Consider the following 25618-nt stretch of genomic DNA (forward strand, 5'->3'; position numbering starts at 1 on the left):
CGGTGCCATTTTATACCTGTGAAAGTATGCACATGTACACCTACCATGAGGCAGGAGGAGTCTTTTCCATGTGCCTCCCACTCCGGGTACCAGAGAGTGAGGGTCCTGGCTCACAGCAGGAGTACAGAAAGCGCCACTGCTACCCACCTTCATAAGGACAGTCATCGGGGCACAGAGCAGCCGTGGGCTGGACCTGGGTGTTCCTGGGCCAACCCTCAGAGTACAGTGTTCCTTTAGATGGGTAAGCTGTGGGGGGACGTGCATACCTTTTGTGGGATCCTTTATGCTTACTGGCTGTGTGACCTTTGGCAAGTTACTTAACTTTGCTGTGCTTTGGTTTGGTTGTCAGCAAAATGGTCCTAATAGTAATAATCACGTTAGAAGACTGTTGTTAAGAATTTAAATGAGTTAATAAAGGTAAGATGCCTGGCACATGGTAAGTTGCTTAATAATTAGCTTCTGCTTTTACTACTATTAGAGCTATTATTATTAGGCAACTCTAGTCAGCTTACTTTGCCTCTCTGAATCTCATTGTTCTCATATGTAGGATGGGTGTATTGCTATCTGTTTTATAGGATTGTTGTGAGAATTAAATAGTGTTAATTACTGTTGTAAAGTGTGCAGTTTATGTGTTGCTTTAGCCTAGTTTATTTCCTAGGTGACGACTTTATTTTCACATATGCGGAGGTTTCCTGTAGGAGCTTCAAAATACTGACCATAGCTGGTGAGGGTGCGGGACACTGCGTAACCTCAGCCACATCCCCTTTCCCAGCTGTAAAATGGTATAATAACCACCCGTAGGAATCTCAAGGACATTACGAGGGAAAAAATAGACAGTAATACACAAAGCATTTTGAGCTCCTCTGAAGAGAGACGCACATAAATGGAAGGTGGGATTATAAGGAGGAGTAATGACTGGTTTCTCTCCCCCTCTTTTTTATTTAATGAGAAGAAAACTAGTCATTAGGAAGCATGGTCTCGTTAAAGCCGTGGCCTGGGAAATCGTTCTCTTGGCTCCTCGTCAGGGCTTGTGACACGGCAAGTTTTTGCAAAATGTGGGCAGCAGAAGACCTCCCCGCAGGCTCAGTGATAGGTCTGCAGATTGTCAGGAATGTGCTGTCTGAGGGCCTTGGCCTGAGGTGGGTGACGCACAGCTGCCAGGGGAGCCGCCCTGGTCTCCTGCTCCCTGAGGAGGTCGTCCCCGCTCCAGGTCAACAAGGAGACTCCACCCAGCTCTGGAGCCTTAATCCCTGAGGCCTGAAGTCACCCTTATCTGCCTGTTTGAGCTTGCTGCTGTCCTGGATCTAAACTTCTCCACCCCTGGGCCCTCTTGGCCCACTGGGGCGACCGCAGGGCTCTGAAAACTCCTCGCATCTGGTCTTTTTGCTGTAGGTCGGTAGAGGAAGAAACCAGCTTACTTTCCTCAAATGGGCCAGGGCAGAGTAGGTGCCTGGGGCCTCTGCTTGCCCCCTCACTGTGCCTGGCTTCTTAAAGCTGCCTCTAGCTGGGCAGGCTCCCGCCTCTCTGTGAGACCCAGTCTGCCCATTGTTCTGAATCCTGCTGAGAGTCTGCCTCAGCCCCGAGGCCTTCCCGGGCTTCCCCAGTGCCGTTACCCTCTGCTTCCTCTTCTGCACTCTGTTGGGTACAATGTGGTTTCTGTGTTGTTGTTCTTTAGTCGCTGTGTCGTGTCTGACACCTTGTGACCCCGTGGACTGTAGCCCCCAGACTCCTCTGTCCGTGGGATTCTCCAGGCAAGAATACTGGAGTGGGTTGCCATTTCCTTCTCCAGGGGATCTTCCCAACCCAGGGATCGAACTCTGGTCTCCTGCTTGGCAAGCAGATTCTCTACCATTGCGCCATCAGGGAAGCCCTTGGTATTAGTTCTTGACTCATCTCACCTCTGACTCTGAGCTGCTGGAAGGAAGGGAAGGAGCAAAAATGGGAGAGGTAAAGTATACTCAGCCAGGTGCCATGGCCAGAATTATGAGCAGAACTGACTGAGTTGATTCCTCTTCACTGCATTGCCAAAGCAAGTGGAAGGCTTTCTGTAAAACCCTGAGATGAGCAGTTCTTTTAGAAATTATGAATGAGTTTAAATATATAAAAATACTATAATAAGCAGGCATATATCTACCATGCATGTTATCAGATAATAATATTTTACCATATTTACCTTAAATACCTTATTTCTTTAATGAAACTTTCAGATTTGGAAGCAACTTAAATATCATTGACAGATGAATTGAAAAAGAAGAGATGGTGTGTGTGTATATATATATATATATATATAATATATATATATATACACACACACATACACAATGGACTGTTACTCAGCCATAAAAAAGAATGAATTATTGCCATTTTCAGCAAGATGGATGGATCCAGAGATTATCATACTGAGTGAAGTAAGTCAGATGGAGAAACATAAATATCATATGATATCACTTTTATGTGAAATCTGAAAAATAATACAAATGAACTTATTTACAGAACAGAAACAAACTCACAGACATAGAAAACAAACTTATAGTTACCAAAGGGAAAGGGGTGAGGGAGGGATAAATTGAGAGTATGAGGTTAACAGACGAACACTACTATATATAAAATAGATAAAGATTTAGATAAACAACAAAACAGATAAACAGCAAAAACTATATAGCACACAGAACTATATTCAAAATCTTGTAATTAGCTGTGATGAAAAAGAATTTTTAAAAGGAATATATATACATATATATGTATAACCAAGTCACTCTGTGTACACCTAAAACTAACACAATATTATAAATCACCTATACTTCAATTAAGAAAAAAACTCAAAAAAGAAACTTTTAGGTATAGTTAAGGCTGTCCGTCTCCACTGGAGTCCCACTTTCCCCTTGAGGTCCCCACTTGCCTTTCTCATTGTGCAAATGGCCCTTTATCTGCATCTGTGAATAGGGTTTAGGAGATTGGTAAGCTGCTGAATTGTATGTGAAATTGTATGTGCAGATCTTTTCTGCACACATCACAGCTATTCAGGAAATCCTCTTGACTCAGTCTTCCTGTGGTCTCCACTGCTGCCACTGACCCACAAGCAACCACTTGGATTGTGGGTCACTTATCTGCACTTGGATCTTCTGCTCCCCATGGTGGTCACTGACATTGTAGAGTCTTAGCCAGATCCTCTTTACCCCTTTGCTCAAATCCCACTCATGGCTCCTGACTTAACTCAAAGTGAAAATCAAAGTCTTAGAAGCCCACAGGCCCTATGTAATATATTAATATGTCCTCCCAACTCTCCTGCTTCTTTGATTTTTCCCACCAAGGCTGCTTGCCTCTCTCTCCAGTCCAGCCACACTGTTCTCTTTTCCTGTGCCCTGGGGCTGTTCCTTTTGGTTTCTACACTCTTTCTCCAGATACCCACATGGTGAAACCTCTCACATTCTTCAATTCTATGCTAACATTTCACTTTTCAATGTGGACAACCTAGCACATATTATTTAAAAATATAGCTGCATTCCCACCAATCTCTCTCTTACTCTGCTTGAATTTTTCTTTTTCCATAGCACCTAATTTCTAGCAAATTGTATGTGTGCTTATTTACTACGTTCATTATTTCCTGCCTATCTTCTTCCTGTTAGAATGGAAGCTCCATGAGAGTAGAGATTTTTGTCTATTTTTGTCCATTAATGTTTCTTTGGTCTCTGCAATAGTACCTGGCACATACGTGCGCTTTAAGTATTTGTTGAATGATTAAATAGATAACTGAATATGAGCATTTCTTGTGGGAAAGTCCAGAATTTTCCATCAGATTTTCAAAAGTGTCTGTGGCACAAAAGAGGTTAAGAACCACTGATACAGTAAAGCATCAAAAAATTGGCTGGAAATTTGTTGCTTGCCAGGTGGCCTGTCTAATGAAGCAGAAGGTCACAAGAGGGTGTTCTCTTTCTCCAGCTTGTGTTTCCCTGGAGAGCTACTGCTAACAGCTACTAGGATCTCCTCCCCCAAGACTGGCGGTGAGGCTCCCTGGACCCAGCCCTGGTCTGGCTGAGGTAGTGAGCCAGTGGGGCATTGCTGGAGAGTGGGGCAGGAAATCAGGCAGTGGGCCAGTTCCAGAGAAGCTGTAATTTTCTTTACTCCTTCTGTGTCTGGGGGCAGAGGCCAAATGTGGCCACAGCGTCCTGAACTTCCTTGGAGGAGCTAGGCAAGATGCCCAGACCAACAGAAGCTGCTTCCTGCCTTCAAGCCTTCAAGTCTAGGCAACGAATAAGACCAGGAAATCTTGCTCCAGGTAGGAGCCCCAACCAGAGAGACAAGATACTGGCCTGTGATACAGAGAGAGATAGGAGAGTAGGGGGAACCTGGAAAGCAAAATGATACCAAAGGCCATCTGGAGGTGATAATGGGAGTGAGTTGGAGGTGAGTCAGTCAGCTCTCAGGGCAGTTAAAAGACAAGCGGGTAATTGTGGGTGCAGTCGGCGGGTCACACACAGAAAATGAGGAACAAGTGGTTAATTGGGCCCACAAGCCCAGGATCCCGCCTGTAATTAGCAAATTGCAGGCCTTTGATATTTGCTTTAGTAACAACTTGTGTAGTAAATTGCAGGGAGGAAAACTGCACCCCCAGCCTGGGAGGTGATCCTGTGTCTGTGCTCCTTGAACTATGTTCTCACAAACTTGTAGGCAGCACAAACATGAATGTACCCCCAGCACTGGGAAGGAGGGGGTTTACCTTACACCTTTCTGCAGGCTGACAGCAGCCTGTGATATGTTCTCTTTTCCCCTTTACCTCTTGCTTAAATTTTCACCAACCCAGGACTGAAGTTGAGGCCTGGCTTCCTGGTGTATATTCCCAGTGTTCACATGTTGATTCCTAAGTTCCCTTAAACCACAGCCCCTGGTGCAGAGCTCCTCTGGCCAGAGATATGAATGGCCTTGGGGAATTCCCATGTAAGTGCCGTAGTAAGGCAGGAGGAGGAATTTGGTTCCACTGTTGTTGAAATTTTGTCCATGAAGATGCTAGTCCCTGATCAGAGACTGGCCTTCAAAAACTTCAGATCTGTATTTACTTCTGCCAGTTTTTGTGAGATTCTGACAAAAATGAAAATAAAAAATATGGCAAAATTGCATTGGGATTGTCATGGCAAAAGCTTATCAATTGCCACAGAGGCAGAGAGACTGGTGATCACAAGTAATGGAGCATTATGAGAAAGTATCAAGAGATCTGGGTTTGATTTTGGGCTCTCTACTGACTCTTTGTTGGATCTTGTCCAGTTTCTTAAATACTTGTGTATCATCTCTGTCATTTATGGGTCTGTTTTTATGGACTGATTTTTCCCTTGTTTATGGGTGAACATATTCATGCTTCTTTATAAGTCTAGTAATTTTTTATTAGATGGTAGACATTGTGGAGTTATACTGTTAAGTATTTGGACTTTGCTGCTTTCTTTTAAAGAGCGTTAGACTTTGTTTTGGCTGAAAGTTAATTTAGTCATGAGATAGTTTGATCCCTTTGAGCTTTGCTATTCAGGGTCCAATAGCTTTGCTATTCCTTCACTCCAGGAATAGTTCAGGATCTCTACTCAAGTATGACTCCCCTGGGCTCTCCATTGATTGCCCAGGGGATCATTAAGAACTCTCTATTTTGTTTGGTACACAACCATTTCCACCTTGTGAGAACTCTGGGTTGTTCAGCTTACTACTCTCTGGTCATTTGTTTTGCCTCATTTTGTAAAGTTTCACCTTATACATACACATAATAATTCTCAACAGACTCAAGAGGATATTTCAGCAGACTTACAATGTTCTTTTCCTGTGTATCGCCCCTCTTTTGTGAAACTGTGATCCTCAACTCCTAGCCTCTTCAGCTTCCCCAGGCTCTGGCTTCTGTCTCCTCTGCTTATCAAAGCTTACAGACTGTGCTCATAATTTCCAGATGGGAATTGCCTCCAAGCATAAATCCAGAGTTATTTTAAGGCTCATCTTGATCCTTTCTCTCAGGGATCAGTTTTTTTTTTTTTTCCCATTTATTTTTATTAGTTGGAGGCTAATTACTTTACATCATTACAGTAGTTTTTGTCATACACTGAAATGAATTAGCCATGGATTTACATGTATTCCCCATCCCGGTCCCCCCTCCCACCTCCCTCTCCACCCCATCCCTCTGGGTCTTCCCAGTGCACCAGGCCCGAGCTCTTGTCTCATGCACCCAACCTGGGCTGGTGATCTGTTTCACCCTAGATAATATACATGTTTCAATGCTGTTCTCTTGATACTGCCTATTTCCCAATGTCTTAAAGCAGTTGTAATCCAATCAAGCCTAGAAGCTGACATCTTGCTGTGTTAGTAAAGCAGCTACTCCAAGTCAGTTTTTATTTATGCTAAAAATACTATTATTGTTACAATAAAATTTTCTTCAAAAGTTAATTACAATAACTAAAATACACAATAGTCTGAAATAATGTAAAGTGATGTATATAATAAGCAATGAAACATAAAACAAGAACAGTTAATAAACACTTGTTCTATTTTTACTTTCCATTGACACCAACAGTATGAAAGGATTTGGCATTTTTGTGAAATTATATAATTTTATAACTACAAGGAATGTACCTCAGAGACACTGAGTTGGTCCAAATGCCCCATTTTACATGAACAGACTAAGGCTTCATTATAACAAGTGGTTTTCCCAAAACCTTGTGGCCAGTGAGCAGAAGAATGAGACTGTCACTCAGGTGTCCTGGCTTCCCAGTCTGTGACACATCCATTCATCCAACTCACATTTAGTGAATATTTACTAACTTCAGAGCACTGAACTAACTGCTGTATTGCCTCTGTATCATGTTCTGGTTTGCAAAAATGTTTAAAAATTGATTTGGGGACATTATAGCAGATTCAACAAGTCAGCATATAATTTTGGACTCTCAAGAGTAAATCTGCCTGGCATTAATTAGGGCAGCCAAGAAATATCAATAACCTCAGATATGCAGATGACACCACCCTTATGGCAGAAAGTGAAGAGGAATTAAAAAGCCTCTTGATGAAAGTGAAAGAGGAGAGTGAAAAAGTTGGCTTAAAGCTCAACATTCGGAAAACTAAGATCATAGGCATCTGGTCCCATCACTTCATGGGAAATAGATGGGAAACAGTGGAAGCAGTGTCAGACTTTATTTTCGGGGGCTCCAAAATCACTGCAGATGGTGATTGCAGCCATGATATTAAAAGACACTCCTTGGAAGGAAAGTTATGATCAACCTAGATAGCATATTAAAAAGCAGAGACATTACTTTGCCAACAAAGGTCCGTCTAGTCAAGGCTATGGTTTTTCCAGTGGTCATATATGGATGTGAGAGTTGGACTGTGAAGAAAACTGAGCACTGAAGAATTGATGCTTTTGAACTGTGGTGTTGGAGAAGACTCTTGAGAGTCCCTTGGACTGCAAGGAGATCCAACCAGTCCATCCTAAAGGAGATGAGTCCTGGGTGTTCACTGGAAGGACTGATGCTGAAGCTGAAACTCCAGTACTTTGGCCACCTCATGCAAAGAGTAGACTCATTGGAAAAGACCCTGATGGTGGGAGGAATTGGGGGCAGGAGGAGAAGGGGATGACAGAGGATGAGATGGCTGTATGGCATCACCGACTCGATGGACATGAGTTTGAGTAAACTCCGGGAATTGGTGATGGACAGGGAGGCCTGGCGTGCTGCGATTCATGGGGTCACAAAGAGTTGGATACGACTGAGCGACTGAACTGAACTGAACACTGTCCAAAGTACAGAAATGTGAAATGCTCCTCGCATTCAACTCCCATGGGATATTCTATTGTAGTCCCTTAGACATATGAACATGTCAGGTAATTACTGTGGTTTTATGACTTTGTCTGTCATAATGTTAGGGAAACTAAGAATTTACTCTGCATGCCACCATGCCAGTGATCCAATCCAAAGATGGACAATAAAACTTTAAGGAAGGTGATCAGTAAGTTGTAAAATGTGAAAAGAACTCCATATACAGTGTCAGGAGGTGTGGGTTCTAGGCCTAGTTTGTTACTTCTCCTCTGGGCCTAGATTTTCCTGACTGTAAAATAAGCCCAATAGACTGGATGACCTACAACGTCTACTCCAGTTGGAGATCTTAACACCTGAAGCTCTACCTGGAGCTACCCCTACTGAGAAGCATGATGAAGCTGGGGAGTGGTGGTGGGTAGGAGCGGAGTGTGGAAGTGGAAGATGTGGGAAGCATTCTAAACTCAAACGGCAACATGAGCCAAGGTGACCAAGCAGGGATCTGGCTACCTTGGATTTTGTAATCTGATGGATTGCTGGAACATAGAAAACAACGTGAATACCCATGAGGAAGCATCCACCTGCAAATGAAGGAGACATGGGTACGATTCCTGGGTTGGAAGATGCCCTGGAGGAGGAAATGGTAACCCACTCCAGTATTTGTTGCCTGGAGAATTCCATGGACAGAGAAGCCTGGCAGGCTACAGTCCATAGGGTCCAAAGAGTTGGACCTGACTGAGCACACACACACAGACGCACACACACACAGACACAGACACACACAGACACACTCTTTCTTCTTAAGATTACCACTGAAATAAGGACAGAAAATTTCAATATATTATATAGAACTCCACTCTTCTCCTAGAAAATGGTCAGGGTTTTATAGATTCTGGTTTTCAAAATACCAATGAAAGGAGATAGTGGTAAATGAGATGGGACATGTTGATCAGGAGGAGATTATAGATAGCCTTGAACATCAGGCTCAAGGATTAGTCATTTATTCTGTCAGTAGTGGGGAAAGATTGAAATTTTATGGGCAAAGGCTTATATGATCAGATCTGTGTTTCAGCTTTCTGGTTGTAGTATGGAGGATGAACGGAGAACAGGGGAGTTGAGACAGAAAGACTGGCCAGGAGGCTGGCACAATAGCCCAAGTGACAAAGGATGAAGGATGAAAGGATGAGTTCCTTATCAGAGAGTAAGAACAGTATTCATGAAAAAATACTGAGGATGAAGACCAATTGGGGCCTTTCTGCTGACAGACATGAGGTGAGGGAGGAGTCCACATTGCTTCCCCATGTTCTAGCCCACTGGATGGAATGACTGGTGATGTAGTCACCCCAGAGCCAGAGCAACAATAGAAAGGGGCTTGGTAGCTACCAACGGTATTTTTCAGAGATCTAGGACAAATAATTTCACAATTTGTATGGAAATACAAAAAACCTCAAATAGCCAAAGCAATCTTGGGAAAGAAGAATGGAACTGGAGGAATCAACCTGCCTGACTTCAGTCTCTACTACAAAGCCACAGTCATCAAGACAGTGTGGTACTGGCACAAAGACAGAAATATAGATCAATGGAACAAAATAGAAAGCCCAGAGATAAATCCACACACCTATGGACATCTTATCTTTGACAAAGGAGGCAAGAATATACAATGGATAAAAGACAATCTCTTTAACAAGTGGTGCTGGGAAAACTGGTCAACCACTTGTAAAAGAATAAAACTAGAACACTCTCTAACACCATACACAAAAATAAACTCAAAATGGATTAAAGATCTAAATGTAAGACCAGAAACTATAAAACTCCTAGAGGAAAACATAGAGAAAACACTCTCTGACATAAACCACAGCAAGATCCTCTATGACCCACCTCCCAGAATATTGGAAATAAAAGCAAAAATAAACAAATGGGACCTAATTAAAATTAAAAGCTTCTGCACAACAAAGGAAACTATAAGCAAGGTGAAAAGACAGCCTTCAGAATGGGAGAAAATAGTAGCAAATGAAGCAACGGACAAAGAATTAATCTCAAAAATATACAAGCAACTCCTGCAGCTCAATTCCAGAAAAATAAAAGACCCAATCAAAAAGTGAGCCAAAGAGCTAAACAGACATTTCTCCAAAGAAGACATACAGATGGCTAACAAACACATGAAAAGATGCTCAACATCACTCATTATCAGAGAAACGCAAATCAAAACCACAGTGAGGTACCATTACACGCCAGTCAGGATGGCTGCTATCCAAAACTCTACAAGCAATAAATGCTGGAGAGGGTGTGGAGAAAAGGGAATCCTCTTACACTGTTGCTGGAAATGCAAACTAGTACAGCCACTGTGGAGAACAGTGTGGCGATTCCTTAAAAAACTGGAAATAGAACTGCTATATGACCCAGCAATCCTGCTGCTGGGCATGCACACTGAGGAAACCAGAATTGAAAGAGACACGTGCACCCCAATGTTCATCACAGCACTATTTATAATAGCCAGGACATGGAAGCAACCTAGATGTCCATCAGCAGATGAATGGATAAGAAAGCTGTGGTACATATACACAATGGAATATTACTCAGTTATTAAAAAGAATGCATTTGAATCAGTTCTAATGAGGTGGATGAAACTGGAGCCTATTATACAGAGTGAAATAAGTCAGAAAGAAAAATGCCAATACAGTATACTAACACATATATATGGAATTTAGAAAGATGGTAATGATAACCCTATATGCAAGACAGCAAGAAAGACACAGATGTATAGAACAGTCTTTTGGACTCTGTGGGAGAAGGTGAGGGTGGGATGATCTGAGAGAACAGCATCAAAACATGTATATAATCAAGTGTGAAACAGATCACCATTCCACATTGGATGCATGAGACAAGTGCTCGGGGCTGGTGCACTGGGATGACCCAGAGGGATGGGATGGGGAGGGAGGTGAGAGGGGGTTCAGGATGGGGACACATGTACATCCATGGCTGATTCAAGTCAATGTATGGCAAAACCAATACACTGTTGTAAAGTAAAATAAATACATTTAATTAATTAAAAAAAAAAGAAAAGGGCTTGGTAAAAAGATAAATCTGGGTGCTCATTTGGCTCATTCTGAGTTTCTTTTATGGTAAAATAAGGATGAGTGCATGTATATCTTAGAGTTTTTGTAAGGACTGATGGATTAGTATACATGAAAGTGCCTAGGACATATAAGTCTATCCATCCATCTATTGATTAAATCTGTGCAAATATGGAGGGAAATTATTAGTTCAACTGGGACCATATCAAACATTTCAAATTCGCTTAGAGTAAAGAGATCATGGCTGAGAGGATCTCCATAGGATTGGACCGTTCTACTCCCAGATGCTAGGCTGGGCCACAGTTCAAGGCCAGGAAGTTGTTTTTGGCAACAACAGATGCCTTTCTTTCCCTTCCTTTCATGACCAACCTCCCACTGCTATCTATTTCTAGGTCTCTAATTCTAATGCAGTAAATGACAAAAGAAAGAACACAAACATAAAATTGATGAGTGTACTTTCTTGGTGGCCTCCTCTGAGGACACACCTGTGCTAGGCATCCATCCACAGAAGTGTAGGAAACTGTTACTTGGACTCTTCTCCAGGATTGGACAGTAACATCAGAATTAGATGACCCAGACAAGGGTGGCCTTGCCTTGGGAGATGCAGACACTTTGGGAGGTGAGAGTGCCCCATTGAGCCTAAGGTCAGCTACAGATCTTTTTTTTTTTTTTTTCCCCCTGCAGATCTTCTATGTGATGAGCAACAACAGGCACTATTTCTCAGGCTTTTGATCATTGCTCAATTTGCACATTGCTCAAATGAGCCAAACCCTTCCACTCTGGCCTCCTCCCTTTTTCTTGGCTCCCAGGGACCAGCCTCTTGAGCAGGTGAGAGCCTTCACTCAGCCCTTTAGTCATGACTGCAGTGCTGTTTGCCAGCCATGCAAAACAGAAGCAGGGAGCACTGTCAGGAAAGCAGGGATTTTAGCCCTGCCAGATCCCTCATTTCCTGGTTCCTTCCCCACCCAAGGTCACAAAACCCCTGGCAAAGCAGCTGCAGCTACAATCTCAGATTTAGAGAAAATCTGCAGGCGCTGACTCCCCTTCTTGGCTTCTAACCCAAGCTGGATGTTGTACTTTTAAACACTCAGCCATTGAGGGATTGGGCCCAAGTCCTTTCCCCTCGAATCTAAGTATGCTTGTGACTGCTTTGATAAGTAGTATGGCAGAAGTCATATTTTGTTCCTTTTAATCTAGGTCATCAAAAATCATGTAGCTTCTACCTTGTTCACTGGAGACTTAGTTCTCTGATCAACAGTCCCTGCTGAGCCCAGCCTTGCAGCCGTGTCCACCCATGAGCCTGCCATGTGTGTGAAGCCATCTCAGATCCTTCAGACCAGCTCATCTGCCAGCTGAGTACCTCCAAGCAACCATAGTTGGTGCCCAGCCTGAATTTCTTATCCACAAAAGCTATGAGATAATAAAGGGGTTGTTGGAAACTACCAAATTTTTGGGTGGTTTGATATGCAGCAGTAGGTGACTAGAACACTAGACATAAATAGAAGAAACTTTGCAGATGGCTTTTGACAGCTTTTTGATTTCATGTGATTTGCCCTATCGATCTGCTTCTGACCATGACAATTCCATTTTGCTTGAAACTTGGATCACGTTACCTCTTAACTGAGCCAAAACTTCACCTGGGTTCACAGACAGGTCCCTGAGCCACAGTAAAGGTTTCACGCTTGCCAGTGCAGGTTTGGTTGTCGTTAAATGTCCACTCCAGTTATTCCAACACAGCCCTGCATACTGCCTTCATACAAAAGATTTGCAGAAATTCGAAGTGTGGCTGCACAAGTCATTTTCTATGGATTCTGAGAAACAACATGGAGACATTTTCTCACTGTCTTCACATGCACTTTTCTTCACTTCACTTTTCTTGCCTTGTACCTGCCTTCTCATGTGGAGTACAGGATTTTCAGATGGCGATTTTTCTCCCCTGTTACCATCATTCTTGTGCTTTCATTCCAGAAGCCTCTTTTTCAGCCTTGATTTGGGGGGAAGTTCCCGGTTTCCTGAGTGAGGTTTAAGTATGCGAGTAAGGGTGGGCTGTGTCCCCACGGTCAAGCGACATGCTTATATGCACTCTTCTTGCAGTATGCCAACAGGACAGGTTTGGGCCTGGAGTCAGAAGGATGTGGGTTCAGTCCTGAGCTTTACCACATACAAGCTGTGTAACCCTAGAGTAGTTTCTTAATCTCCTTCAGTCTTAGTTTTCTCATTAATCAAAAGGAGACAGTTTTCACCATTTTCACAGGAAATTTGAGGCTATCTTAGTTTGGGTTTGGCCGGAAGCAGATCCTGAGATGAGGATGTGAGTGCAAATGGTATATTTGGGAGGCAGAGGGAATGCAGGCAAGAAGCGTGGGCAGTAGATGGGGAAGGGAAGGCAATCAGTTAGTGGTTCATGTCAAGTCAGTTACCACTGGGGACAGCTGCAGCTTGATCCCAGCAGAGACAGTCTTGGAAAGTATAGAACACATGCCTTGAAAATTATTCTCCTCGAGGGGCAAGGGAGTTGGGGTATTTAAACACTGATTCCTCTCAATCTATTGGCTGAAGGCTGTTCCCCAGAGGGGGTTAATTTCCCAGAGAGAACAAATGTGCCAGCTCAAGTGGACAGCTCCATTCTGCAAAAAACCCTCAGGCCCAGAGACACTGATCCTGGAAGTTTGATGTTTTCTGGAGCATACTTAAAGGATGAAGTCGGAGGTTTATAAGCTGTGCTGTGATAGCATCAGTTAGAGGGGATTGAACAAGATGTGTATAAAAAGCTGGGCTACAGCAGACATCTAACACATACCAGCTTATTTCTCCCCTTCCTTCATCTCACTGGCCCACAGTGACCTTTGCCTTCTCTTGTCTTTATTGAATACTTAGGTAATTTGGTACTTGATATGTACTGTTTTGGACTTCCCAGGTGGCATAGCTGTGAAGAATCCACCTGCCAACACAGGAGATATGGGGTTGACCCCTAGGCTGGGAAGATCCTCTGGAGAAGTAAATGGAACTCACTCCAGTATCCTTGCCTGGGAAATCCCATGAACAGAGCCTAGTGGGCTACCGTCCATGGGGTCACGAGTTTGACATGACTTAGCGACTAAACAACAAGAACAAAGTACTGGTTTAGCCACTGATAGCTTGTCCTTCAGATAAATACTAGCAAATGCAGCAAAAATCAGCTCCTCCCATATCTTACACTTTGTTGTGTCTCCTATAGTACCCAGCTTGGCAAGAAATATATGGTAGATACTAAGTAGTACATACTAGTCAGACAACAGAGGCCAAACCACCTTGGTTGATAATGGGAAGGGCTTGCACAGGTCTGGTGGAGTAACACGTTAACGTGACACTTTAACATAAAGAGTTAATGTAGATAAACCTTAGTATTGACGCCAGGGACAATTCATTGTGTAGTTGATTTTTCCCTTTTTATTTGTGGTAGCCTCCACCATGAGTTAAAGACAGCAATCATTCTTGAAGGAGACAATGACTCTCAAAGCAAAGGAAAAATAATATGTTCTGATAAAACAGTTTTCTCGTTCCGCTTTACTTTCCCCAATTATTGGGAAACAAATTGGTAATCCCGTTATCTTCCACTTGGCTTATGTGACGATATTTAGACACTGGTGTTGGCTGTGCAGTGTGTAGTTTATGGGGCAATGGACAATTTACTACAGGCACTCTCATAATTTATATGTATTAATTCTTGTGATACGTGTATGAAGGAGATTTTATGTCCATTTAATAGATGAGAAAATTAAGGTGCAGAGAGATTCAGGCAACCTGCTCAAGGTCATATGGGTATTCAGTGGCAGAGCCAGGATTTAATCAGCTTGTCTGCTCCAGTGGCCATCAGGACGGATGCTCATACCCTTTGTTCTAGATTAACTGTGGGGCAGCAGAGTGTCTGTGTCCTGAACCATTTTCTCTTTCAGCATCAGGGTTCATTAAGCAAATTCTTATATATGGTTATTTGGAAATTGGTACTGATGAATCAATATTGATCTCTGTATACCTTCTCCTTTATCTCTAATATGTCCATTGTGATCAGAAATTCACTGTAGAGCTCAGCTGGATGGAGAATGATTGCCTAGTCACATTTGCTCTGAAGAGCCTGATTCTTGGGGAGCAAAAGATGTACGTGAGTGGGTCAGAAGGCATGGATTCCTATATAGCTGGAGATTCCCTGAAGGGTGATAAGATGGTCTGAGCATGTAGTAGGGTGACCAGCTGTCCCAGTGTGCCTGGGACTGAGGGATTTCATGGCTACTTACTTTAAGTGCTAAAACTGTGATAGTCCCGGGGAAATCAAGAAGATTGGTCACCCTAACTCATATGCCAAAGTATTAAATAAGGAATTTGTTTTTAACCAGAACACAAGAAAGAAGAGCTCTGTAAGAGCTCCTGTAAGAAGATTTTCGAGGTGCTAAGAGGAAAGCTTCTAGATGTATCACAAAGGTCAAATTTCTGAGACTTAATAAGAAGCTCCAGCGAAAGAAAATCTGAGCCAAAAGAACTGGAGTCCCATTGATGAACTTTATGCTGTGTTACTTAGGAAATTTTGCTAACCTCTCTGAGCTTCAGCTTGCTCACCTGAGAAGTGGAGAGGAGAGCCCTATCCTGTTTTTGTCGCAGGGGCTGTGGCTACCACTACGAGACCTAATGGAATTGAAAAACTACTCACTTGCAGACTTTCTCCATAGTCCCCTTAGGATGACTAAGGCTGCCATGAACAGTTTCCTTGGAATACAGTAAGTTCCGGTCATCTTGACTCTAGTCAAGACTTGGCTCTGGACCCAGCCTCTCTCATCTGCTTTTTCCAGAATCAGATCTATGGATGTGGGGCCTTGAAAGTTGGGTCATATGATGGGCTCTTCTAGATTTGGGTGTGCCTGAGTCTTCTCTTATGGCAGAAAGCAAGAACTAAAGAACCTCTTGATGAAAGTGAAAGAGAAGAGTGAAAAAGTTGGCTTAAAACTCAACATTAAGAAAACTAAGATCATGGCATCTGGTCCCATCACTTCATGGCAAATAGATGGGGAAACAATGGAAACAGTGAGAGACTATTTTTTTGGGCTTCAAAATCACAGCAAATGGTGACTACAGCCATGAAATTAAAAGATGCTTGCTCCTTGGAAGAAAAGCTATGACCAACCTGGACAGCATATTAAAAAGCAGAGACATTACTTTGCCAACAGAGGTCCATTTAGTCAAAGGAAATGGTAACCCACTCCAGTATTCTTGCCTGGAGAATCCCATGGACAGAGGAGCCTGGTAGGCTACAGTCCACGGGGTCGAAAAGAGTTGGACATGACTGAGCGACTTCACTTTCACTTTTATGGTTTTTCCAGTAGTCATGTATGGATGTGAGAGTTGGACTGTAAAGAAAGCTGAGTACTGAAGAATTGATGCCCCCCCCATTTATTTTTATTAGTTGGAGGCTAATTACTTTACAGAATTGATGCTTTTGAACTGTGGTGTTGGAGAAGACTCTTGAGAGTCCCTTGGACTGCAAGGGGATCCAACCAGTCCATCCTAAAGGAAATCAGTCCTGAATATTCATTGGAAGGACTGATGCTGAAGCTGAAACTCCAGTACTTTGGCCACCTGATGTGAAGAACTGACTCACTGGAAAAGACCCTGATGCTGGGAAAGACTGAAGGTGGGAGGAGAAGGGGACAACAGAGGATGAGATGGTTGAATGGCATCACTGACTCGATGGGCATGAGTTTGAGTAAGCTCCAGGAGTTGGTGATGGACAGAGAAGCCTGGCATGCTGCAGTCCATGGGATCACGAAGAGTCAGACATGACTGAGCAACTGAAGTGAACTGAGTTTCCCCTCTTGGGGATCCAGGGATTGGCTGCTGAAGGACTTGGAGGAGGTTTGATGCCTCTTTGGCAGCACGTTGCGGAGCCTCCAGATTAGCGGAGGCCCTTAACAGGCAGCCTGCATGACTTTTAACCACCTGACATACACATGAAAATATGATTTCCCAGTCCTATCCCCCCTGAAGTTCTGATTCAGTACAATGGATGTGGCCTTTTAAGTAAGGTGCTGATTTGCTTCTGGTATATGTGCTCTGTTGAGTTACATACTTAAACAGAACTACTGTTGAGAATTGGGGTGCTTCAGTTAAAGAGATATTCAGGCTAAGCTAGTTGTTGTCATGTTGTCATGAACTTTTCAAGACTGAGAATGTGATATTTAAAAAATAATTTAGCCTTTGGTGCTTTGCCTCAGGTGCTATTGTACTGTAGGCTGAGATAATCATTATTTAGAAGAAAAAACAAGTTTTGGGGTGTTTTTCACTTTCTGATTGTTTGGATGTTGGTGAAATGAAAATTTGACCCAAGGTCTTGGAAATGTTTGTTACTATTATCTCTTCTGTCCTGACGTTTGGCAAAGCGAGATGAAGAGCCTGTGGTACTCTTTTCATAGATGGAGAACTTGGTCAATTTCCTGGGCTTAAAAAAAACAAACGCATGAATGTGCATTATTTTGCTGTTTCAAAGTGTCTGTACATGCATTCCTTTACTCAACCTTCACAGGAAACTGTGTGCAGGTAATAGCATTGTCTCTGATCTGCAGGGGAGGGAATCTAGGCACCGGGCAGTTATGCAGCCTGCTGAAGGTCACAGGATGAATGAGTGATGACAGCAGCACTGACTGCCTTCTGTGGCTCCTGCCATCACACTCTATTCAACACAGCCACGGGCCTCTCTAGAGGCCTCTGAGACTGGAACCCGGAGACCCTGATTGTTGGGGAAGCAAGCTGTTTTTTCCAGGCCCGTGGATGTTTCTCACAAGATTTAAGATCCACTCTGACTGTTTGCCAGCTCCGTCCTCACGTCACTTCCCAAGCAGGGAAAAATGAAAAGAAACCTGCTTCTGATGGTTCCTCTTGGACTACTGGGATTTAACAAGGATAGATGGCAACTTAATTTAAAAGAATGGAGGTAAAAACAGTAGATAGAAGTGACAAATGGACACGGCCCACATACGTGATACCCTCCCCCCACCCCCCGCCCCGCTCCCCGGCTGCCTCCTAACCTCCTGTCACAGCTCTGTGTCTGGCACCTTTGTCTCCCCCCACCCCCTGCAGGGCACCCAGGGAGGCGGGGTGGTGAGCACAGACAGTTGTTAGGATTTATGGGGCCGGTGTAGTCCCTCTTCCCACCCGCGTGGTAGGGAGGGGAGGCAGGATCCGTTTCCTCCTGGGTAAACATTTTCACAGGAAGCATTTATCAAATGTCAGCAGGGCAGTGCTGGGTCTGGGATCAGTCAGGCAGGATCTGCTTCTCTCCTGCTCTCCTGGGCGGGCGAAGGCTGTGGGGTTTCTCTGGCCTGTTCACACCCTCTCTGTCTCGTGGCCCGTCTTCTCTCAATGAGCTGAGTGATGGGAGCAGAGAACAGATCCTAGGACACCGTGGGTCCACTCCATTCTTTTTAATAAACAGGGTTTCTGCCAGCGTGAGCCCTGGGGTTCCTGCAAGCCTGAGCCCTGTAATGAAATGGACTGTCCAGATCCTTCTAGAAGAAATGCTGATAAGGAAATGCCTGGAAAAGACCTAAGCAAATAAAGCTCCATGACTCCTCAGGGGCTGGCCTGGGCTGGCCTTGTACTTTGAAACCATCTCCCTTCCTCCAAGGAGGGGACTTGTACTTGACTTTTCAGGTTGGGGAAAGTTGGCCAAGCAGGACCCCTGATTCAAGGCTCTCTCCTGGATTTTCTTTTCCAGTCTTTCTATAGGTGCAGCAAGTGAGAAGCCTTCCCTCACCACACCTGCTTTTCCCTCATGCTGCCTACAACCTGTCATCTTTTCTTCTATGAGAAGCAGTATGAAGTAGTGAAGAGGTAAATCTCAACTCTGATGGTTATTAACTGTATGACCTTAGGCAAGTGGCTGCACCTTCCGGGGCCCAGTTTCTTCATCCATCATTTCTTTTTGTAAATTAGCTGAGAAACGTTTCTGTTGGCACTGGGTGAGATGTGGATAAAAATGTTACCTCCTTACAGGTTTGTTGTAAAGACTAAACGAGACAATTCAGGGAAACACTCAGCAAATCATAGAATAGGGACTTGGTAACTGTGAGCAAATACAGTTATCCTCTCTCATTGTTTCCCATCTGTCTTTGGAGAATTTGAAAGCCTGTTCGTAGCCTTCCAGGCCTCCAACCCTCATGTCATCACATAGAACCCTGTTGCCCTTTTCTCTGGATCAAGGCTGTTGTCTCCCCAGACTTCTCCGTGGAACCTCAGCCCGTCACTCACACACTCGGTATTTTGACCATTCAACAAAAAAAGCATGGAATGCGTTCTTTGTGTAGCAAAGAGGAATAAGAAAAGTCAGGGAGGGGGCTGGGGGCAGCAGAATACATCACCAACTGCAGCTCAATCAGAGACAGAGGTGAGACTCTGAAAGGGCAGTAAGTAGCGCTCCTTCTGGGGAAGAAGTGGTTATTTCCAGCCAGGAGTCTGAAGAAAGGCTTCATGGAGGAGGAGCGACTGGGCTGTGCTTTGAAGGAGGAGGAGGGTCAGTGGGTCCTGCGGAGGTGGGAACATGCTTGAGCTGGGAGTCCTGTCAAGCAAATGAAACCACTTTGGCCCAAGGAGATGAAGTCTTTGGTCTCTGGGCTCTCACTTAATTGTGCAGACATTTTAAAGCTTCCACTTTGGATTATTGGATTGCCAATAATACTTGTGTGTTATCTTTCACATACATGCTGCGTAAATCACAAAAAATTGAGTCAGAACAAGAATTCTTACGCCTACTTTGTAGATGAGGAAACTGTGACTCAGCAAAGTGAAGGGTTTTGACTATGTACATAAAAGTGGCCTGTGAGAACTCAGCTCTCATGGCTCCAAGTCCAGAGCAGTTTCTGTGGCATAAAACTGCTCCCACTTCCCCCCATTGCCCCCTCTCCCCAAATCCTGTTGACTCATCCCACTTCACCCAGGCTGGTAAAGTTGGTCTTTGGAGGCAGAAGAGCTCTGAGCTGGTCCCTCAGACTCAGCTGATGCTGCTTCAGCTTTTGCCAGGACTCTGCAGTAACATCCTTAGATATCCTCCTGCTTCCATCGGATGGCCTCCAATCCATCTTCTCTATTCATGTCTGTGATAACCTTGCTGAAGCTGAGATCTGACCATGCTGCACTCTTACTTGAAAACCTTCAGTTATCCTGTCTCTTATAGGACCAACCCCAAATCCTTCACCTGTTCTTCCAGGCCCTTCAGGATCCATCCTGCGCTTTTGGCCTCTCGCAGATTCCTTCCTTGGGCTTCCTGTGTGTGAGAGGCTGAATTTCTTGCGGTTCCCCAGATGCTTCAAGCTGTCCCTCTCATAGTTTTGGGCCTACAGGGGCTCAGAAGCCAGACTTCCTGGTTATAATAGTCAGACCCACCACTTGAATAGCTGTGAGAGTGATTACAAGTGCTTCAACAGCACTGAGTCAGCTTCCTTATCTGTAAAATGGGGATGATCCTAGAACCCATCCTGGGAGGATGTGGTACAGACTCTTCTTCATAGATATATGATGATTAGCCCAAGGTTTGGATCATAGCAGGTGTTTAATAGATACTGTGGGGTTGCTTGCAGTGCAGGAAAACTTCCCCTGACTGGTGAGTTTCCTCTGCTGGACCAGTTCTCTGGCCCCTTCTTGTGTTGCCTCCTCCAGGAAGCCTGCCTGAACTGCCTCTTGGGAGTGCCTCTCACCCTCTCTCCCGTGCTCCGAGGTGCGCCTGCATGAGTCTTTTCTGCGCTCCTCCCCCCGTAATCGCTGGCCTGCGTGGCCTCCTCACCACACTTAGAGCTCCTTGAGGGCAGGGTGTCGTCTTTGAGAGCTGGGGTCACGTGTGAGTCTCTGTGGTGCTTGCTGAGTCCAGCACGACCCTGACACGTAGGAAATGCTCATCCCAGTGTGTGGAGGGGGCCCTCGGTGTGCAGGGCTGGCACTGAGGGCCCCTGTCAGTGGCCCCGTCACTGCTATGTTGGGTGACTGACCCTGGACACCTCTCTCTCTTTCTTGCCCTGGAAATAGAATGGATGACTGGCCTCCCTGGTCTGACAGTCCCCAAAGACCACAGTACCTACAGGACCACACAGATACCACCCCGGAAGGTATGACAGTCTTTGGCAATGAAACAGTTAATGTCTCATCACGACATGTGAGCCTGGCGTGGATTTACCGGGACGTCCGAAGGCTCACCACAGAGCCCAGCTGCCTTCTGAGGCCCTGTGCTTGTGTTATGCTTGGCACAATGTATTCTGTTTCTTAAAGATGTGCCCCCAAACCATACCAGCTTCAAGACCCCTGAATCCCGACGGCCCTAGAGCTCATCTTTCCCCACCTTCTTCTTCGTTTCTGGGGCTCCGGGTCCGGGGGAGGACCAGGAGCCAGGCCCCTCCCCTGGCTTTCCCACACTCCCCTGTACTGAAAGCAGCTCTGGGAGTTGCCAGCCTCCACGCAGAGCCCCTCCCGTTGCCCTCACCCACGGCTCCCTCAGGTCTTTTAAAACCTCCCGGTAGGCTTGGCGCTGCACCACACCCACCCCTCCGCAGGCCTGGGGGCGGCCTCCTGTGAGTGCAGGCCTCCTTGGACTTTGGGCCCTGTGGCGCCTCCCTTCCTGGGCCGCACCTCCAGCCTCATCCACCACAACCCACATCCACAGCTCCCACTCCAACCTCCAGGGCAGCCCTGTGGGTCAGAAAGTTGAAGTCCCTTGACCTGTACCCATGGGTGGGAAGAGGGAGTAGGGGGCTGGCGGGGTGATGTCAGATGCATTCAAACCATTTCCTTTGAGAGGAAGTGCCATTTTCATAAATACGCTATTTGGAGGCTACCTACACACACCCTGCAGGTCACAGTTCTCAGTCCTGGTTGCACTTTTGAATGACTCAGGGAGCTTGAAAATATACAGGTGCCCGAGTCTCACTCCAGATTGTGTTCTGATTGGTGTGGGATGCAGCCGGGCACAGGCATTTTTAAATCTCACCAGATGATTCTATAAACATGAGGCCACCATTGAGAATCACTGCTTTGGGGAACAAGTATATGTTCTGTAAATATGAAGGCAGATGAAAACTAAGGGTTTGGAGCAAAATGTGTCTGAGCATGAGCAACATACCCTTGCTTGCTAAACTTGCCTCCCTGAGTTGACCCGAAAGAAACACTGTTGCCCCCCAGGCCCTGTGTGTGGTGGGGAGAGGCACACTGGCTCAGGCCACCCCATACCTCCTGGAGGAGTTTTAACGTAGAGACGCCTGGGGGAGCAGAGCCAAGCCTTCTTTATTCTGTAGTGACCTGGGCCTGAGGCAGAGGTCACAGGCTTGCCCGGAGCTTGGTTTGAGGGTCCAGTGTTCATATTCCAGCTGAGCCCCTAGTGCTGCCCCACCTGTTCCTCTCCTGGATCCTCAGCTCAGAAACTTGTACCGTCGTCGTCTTGGCTGTTCAGTCTCCCCAGTTCACTCACCCTGGACTCTACCTCGACTTCCATCCAAATCCAGGTGGTCCCAATGCTCTGTGTCCTCCTCCACTAGCATCTGCTAGAAGCCCTTCCTCCCCCACTCCCTGCCCAGGCCTCCCGGGTTCTCTCTTGATATATTGGAAGTGTACTAGAAGACTTCCTGCTTTCTCTTTCTACATCAGATCATATTCCTGTCTTAGCAAGTCTCTTCCTTTCTTTTTTTGAATTTATGCTGAAGTCTGGTTGATTTACAATGCTGTGTTAACTTTCTGTTGTATGGCAAAGCAACTCAGTTATACATACATACATATATATATATATAAAAGAATATGAAAAAGAATGTATATATATACATATATACATTCTTTTTCATATTCTTTTCCATCGTAGTTTATCACAGGATATTGAATATAGCTACCTGTGCTATGAAGTAGGACCCTGTTGTTTATCCATTCTATATATAATAGTTTGCATCTACTAAACCCAGCCTTCCAATCCATCCCTCCTTCACCGCACCTCCCCCTTTGGCAACACAAGTCTGTTCTTTATGTCTGTGAGTCTGTTTCTGTTTCACAGAGAAGTTCATTTGTATCATGTTTTAAGTGATATCATATGGTATTTGTCTTTTTCTTTCTGACAGGAAGTCTCTTCCTCCCCCCCTCCACCCCCTTTCTCAAAAGCAGTCTCCAAGAGCCAAAACCTCCTGTGAGTTCCCTTGACACAGCCCAGTTGTTCTTAATGTGTCTTCCGAGGACCAGCAGCATCAGTGTCTCGTGGGGACTTGTTGGGAGAGCAAGCTCTGGGGCCCCAGCACAGGCCCACTGAATCCAAGCTCTGAGGGTGGGGCTGGGTAATCTGCTTTAACAAGCTCTCCAGGTGCTTCTGCTGCGTGGCCCGGACAACCGAGTCCACATTCCCGAGTGTGGCATTCATGGTCTCGCACGCTTCAGCCCCAAATGACCCGCTTGTCCACTGCTCAACTCTTACACCTCCCACATCCCTTCCTGTGGGACTCTGCTCATTCTGTTCCCTGCCTTGCAAAGCCTTTGGCCACTTCCAAGTATCTAAATCCATTTCTCCTTCAAAACCCAGCTCAAACGTCATGTATTTTGGCAGGTCCCAAAGATACTGCCTCCAGGAACATTCTTCCCTCCTCTGACCTCTGTAGCATTATTTTCTTCCTTTCTGTCTCTCTCCCTCCCCTTTCTTTCTCTTTTTCTGAATTTTACCTTTAAAGCAGGGTTTCTTTCAGCCATGATTATCTATTTGGGACTCAAAAAAAAAAAAAAAGAAAAAGAAATGTATGCTCAGGCCATACTCCAGAGCAATTAAATGAGAATTCCAGGATGAAGGCTGTCATCATGTATTTCAAAAGTTCCCCAGATAATTTTAATGCCTACCCAAAATTAAGTCCTTCTCTCCTAAAGTGACCACAGGGGAAACTATGACAGGAAGAGAGATGAATTTACAGTTAAGAGACCAGGCTCTGCTCCCAATTGACCGTTAAACTTTGGGCGGGTCACTTGCCTGTCTGAGCTGCTGTTTCCTAAACTGCCATTTGGGTCAGTGTTTTAGACTGGGGGCTCTCAAAGTTGGCTGAGGGCTGATCCCACTCCTAGAGGTTTCCTTTTAGTGGATCTGGAGGCAGCCTGGATTCTAACATGTAGCCAGTGTTGAGAACCACACTTGTAGATCTTATCTAAGGGCCATGAAATGGTGTCTGGTGGTTTACTTTTAGGAGCAAGGATGCCTGCCTGTTCAAATACACAGACTTCTCTGCCCTGGCACCTACTAAATTTTCCTTCCCAATAATGAATGCCCACCTTATTTCAGTGATGAAGGGCACGTGAAGTTTCCTTGTCTGCTGCAGGACAGCCAGAGATAGTTGAATGGAAGGTGACCGTGTTGGGTGTGTTTGTCCATGTGGCAAAAGGAGGATTAAGGATCAGATGAAAATCCTCACCAGAGGCCAGGCAGAGAGGGTCACTGAAGGGGCCCATTCTTTAGCAACCTTTATGTGTCTCAGCTCTGAAAAACTCTGTCACACCAGCACAGAGGGAGAGACAAGCTTTCCTTCACAGTCAGGTCAGGGCTCATTTAAAAGCAATCATAAAAGGAGATCTCACTAGGACCAGAAGAACGGGAAAGTTATGGAAGCAACCAAAATGTCCATCAACAGAGGAATGGATAAAGAAGGATGTGGAAGATATTTGAGTGATTTTAATAGATAATCATGGTTGAAAGAAACCCTGCTTTAAAGGTAAAACATGGTTGAAAGAAACTCTGCTTTAAAGGTAAAACTAAATATGTGTATATACAATACATATATAACAGAATATTACAACAATAATACACAACAGAATATTACTCAGCCATAAAAATATGAAATAATGTCATTTGCATTTGCAGCAGGGATGGACCTAGAGATTATCAGACTAAGAGAAGTAAGTCAGAGAGAGAAGGACAAATATTATAAGTCACTTATATGAGGAACCTAAAATATGACACAAATGAACTTATCTGTGAAACAGAAACAGACTTACAGATATAGAAAACAAACTTATGGTTACCCAGGGGAAAAGGAGTGAGGGAGGAATAAATTAGGAGTTTGGGATTAGCAGGTACAAACTACTATATATAAAACAGGTAAACAACAAGGTCCTACTGTATTGCACATGGAACTATATTCAATATTCTATATTCAATAAACTATATGGAAAAGAATATGAAAATGAATATATATATATCTCTGAATTACTTTGCTGTGTACCTGAAACCAACACAACATTGTAAATCAACTATAATTCAATTTTGAAAAAATAAGGGGTAAAAGACAGGATGCACCAAGAGCAGTGGAGGTCTGAAACTGGATGAGACGTCGGACTCCAGCTAGAGGAAGGCAAAATGACCCAGCTGCGCAGGGAGGGTGGAGAGGAGGAAACGGCCTGCTTATTTAAGGGGTGGGGGCAGGGAAGGGAAGTGAATTCTTAGAGCAGCACCTCTCTGATGAAGGTGTTACTGATCCCCAGAGACGCCCAGCAGCCACCCACAACAGGCCCTCTGTTTATCTGCACATCAGGTTGTTGCCCAAAGAAAACCGGCCCAAGTTCAGGGGAGCCCAGAGCAGGGACCCTCCACCTCAGGGCCAGTGGAAAAATGAAGATAATCAAGATGGGGGGGGACAGTCCCTGAGGTCTTCATCCCCTCCCCCACCGCCCACATTGTACAATGAACCCCTTCTTACCCTGTTCTGTTCTTCCACACCCTTCCCCACAGTGGTCCCTTCTCCCTGGAGATAGGCTGGTCCT

The 25618-nt window shown here is 44.8% G+C and overlaps 1 protein-coding gene across 1 annotated transcript in view; it reads left to right on the forward strand.

The window, feature by feature from the left end:
- The window catches only part of LOC110130011 (macrosialin-like), a 56238-nt gene that overhangs the window by 22382 nt on the left and 8238 nt on the right, over positions 1-25618 (forward strand). Inside the window, exon 8 of the mRNA XM_070466218.1 lies at positions 18585-18700. The gene's annotated coding sequence lies outside the window, so the exon portion shown is untranslated. The remainder of the gene's footprint in view (positions 1-18584; positions 18701-25618) is intronic.

Source organism: Odocoileus virginianus, chromosome 4 (genome assembly GCF_023699985.2).
Source record: "Odocoileus virginianus isolate 20LAN1187 ecotype Illinois chromosome 4, Ovbor_1.2, whole genome shotgun sequence".
Taxonomy (NCBI): Eukaryota; Metazoa; Chordata; class Mammalia; order Artiodactyla; family Cervidae; genus Odocoileus; species Odocoileus virginianus.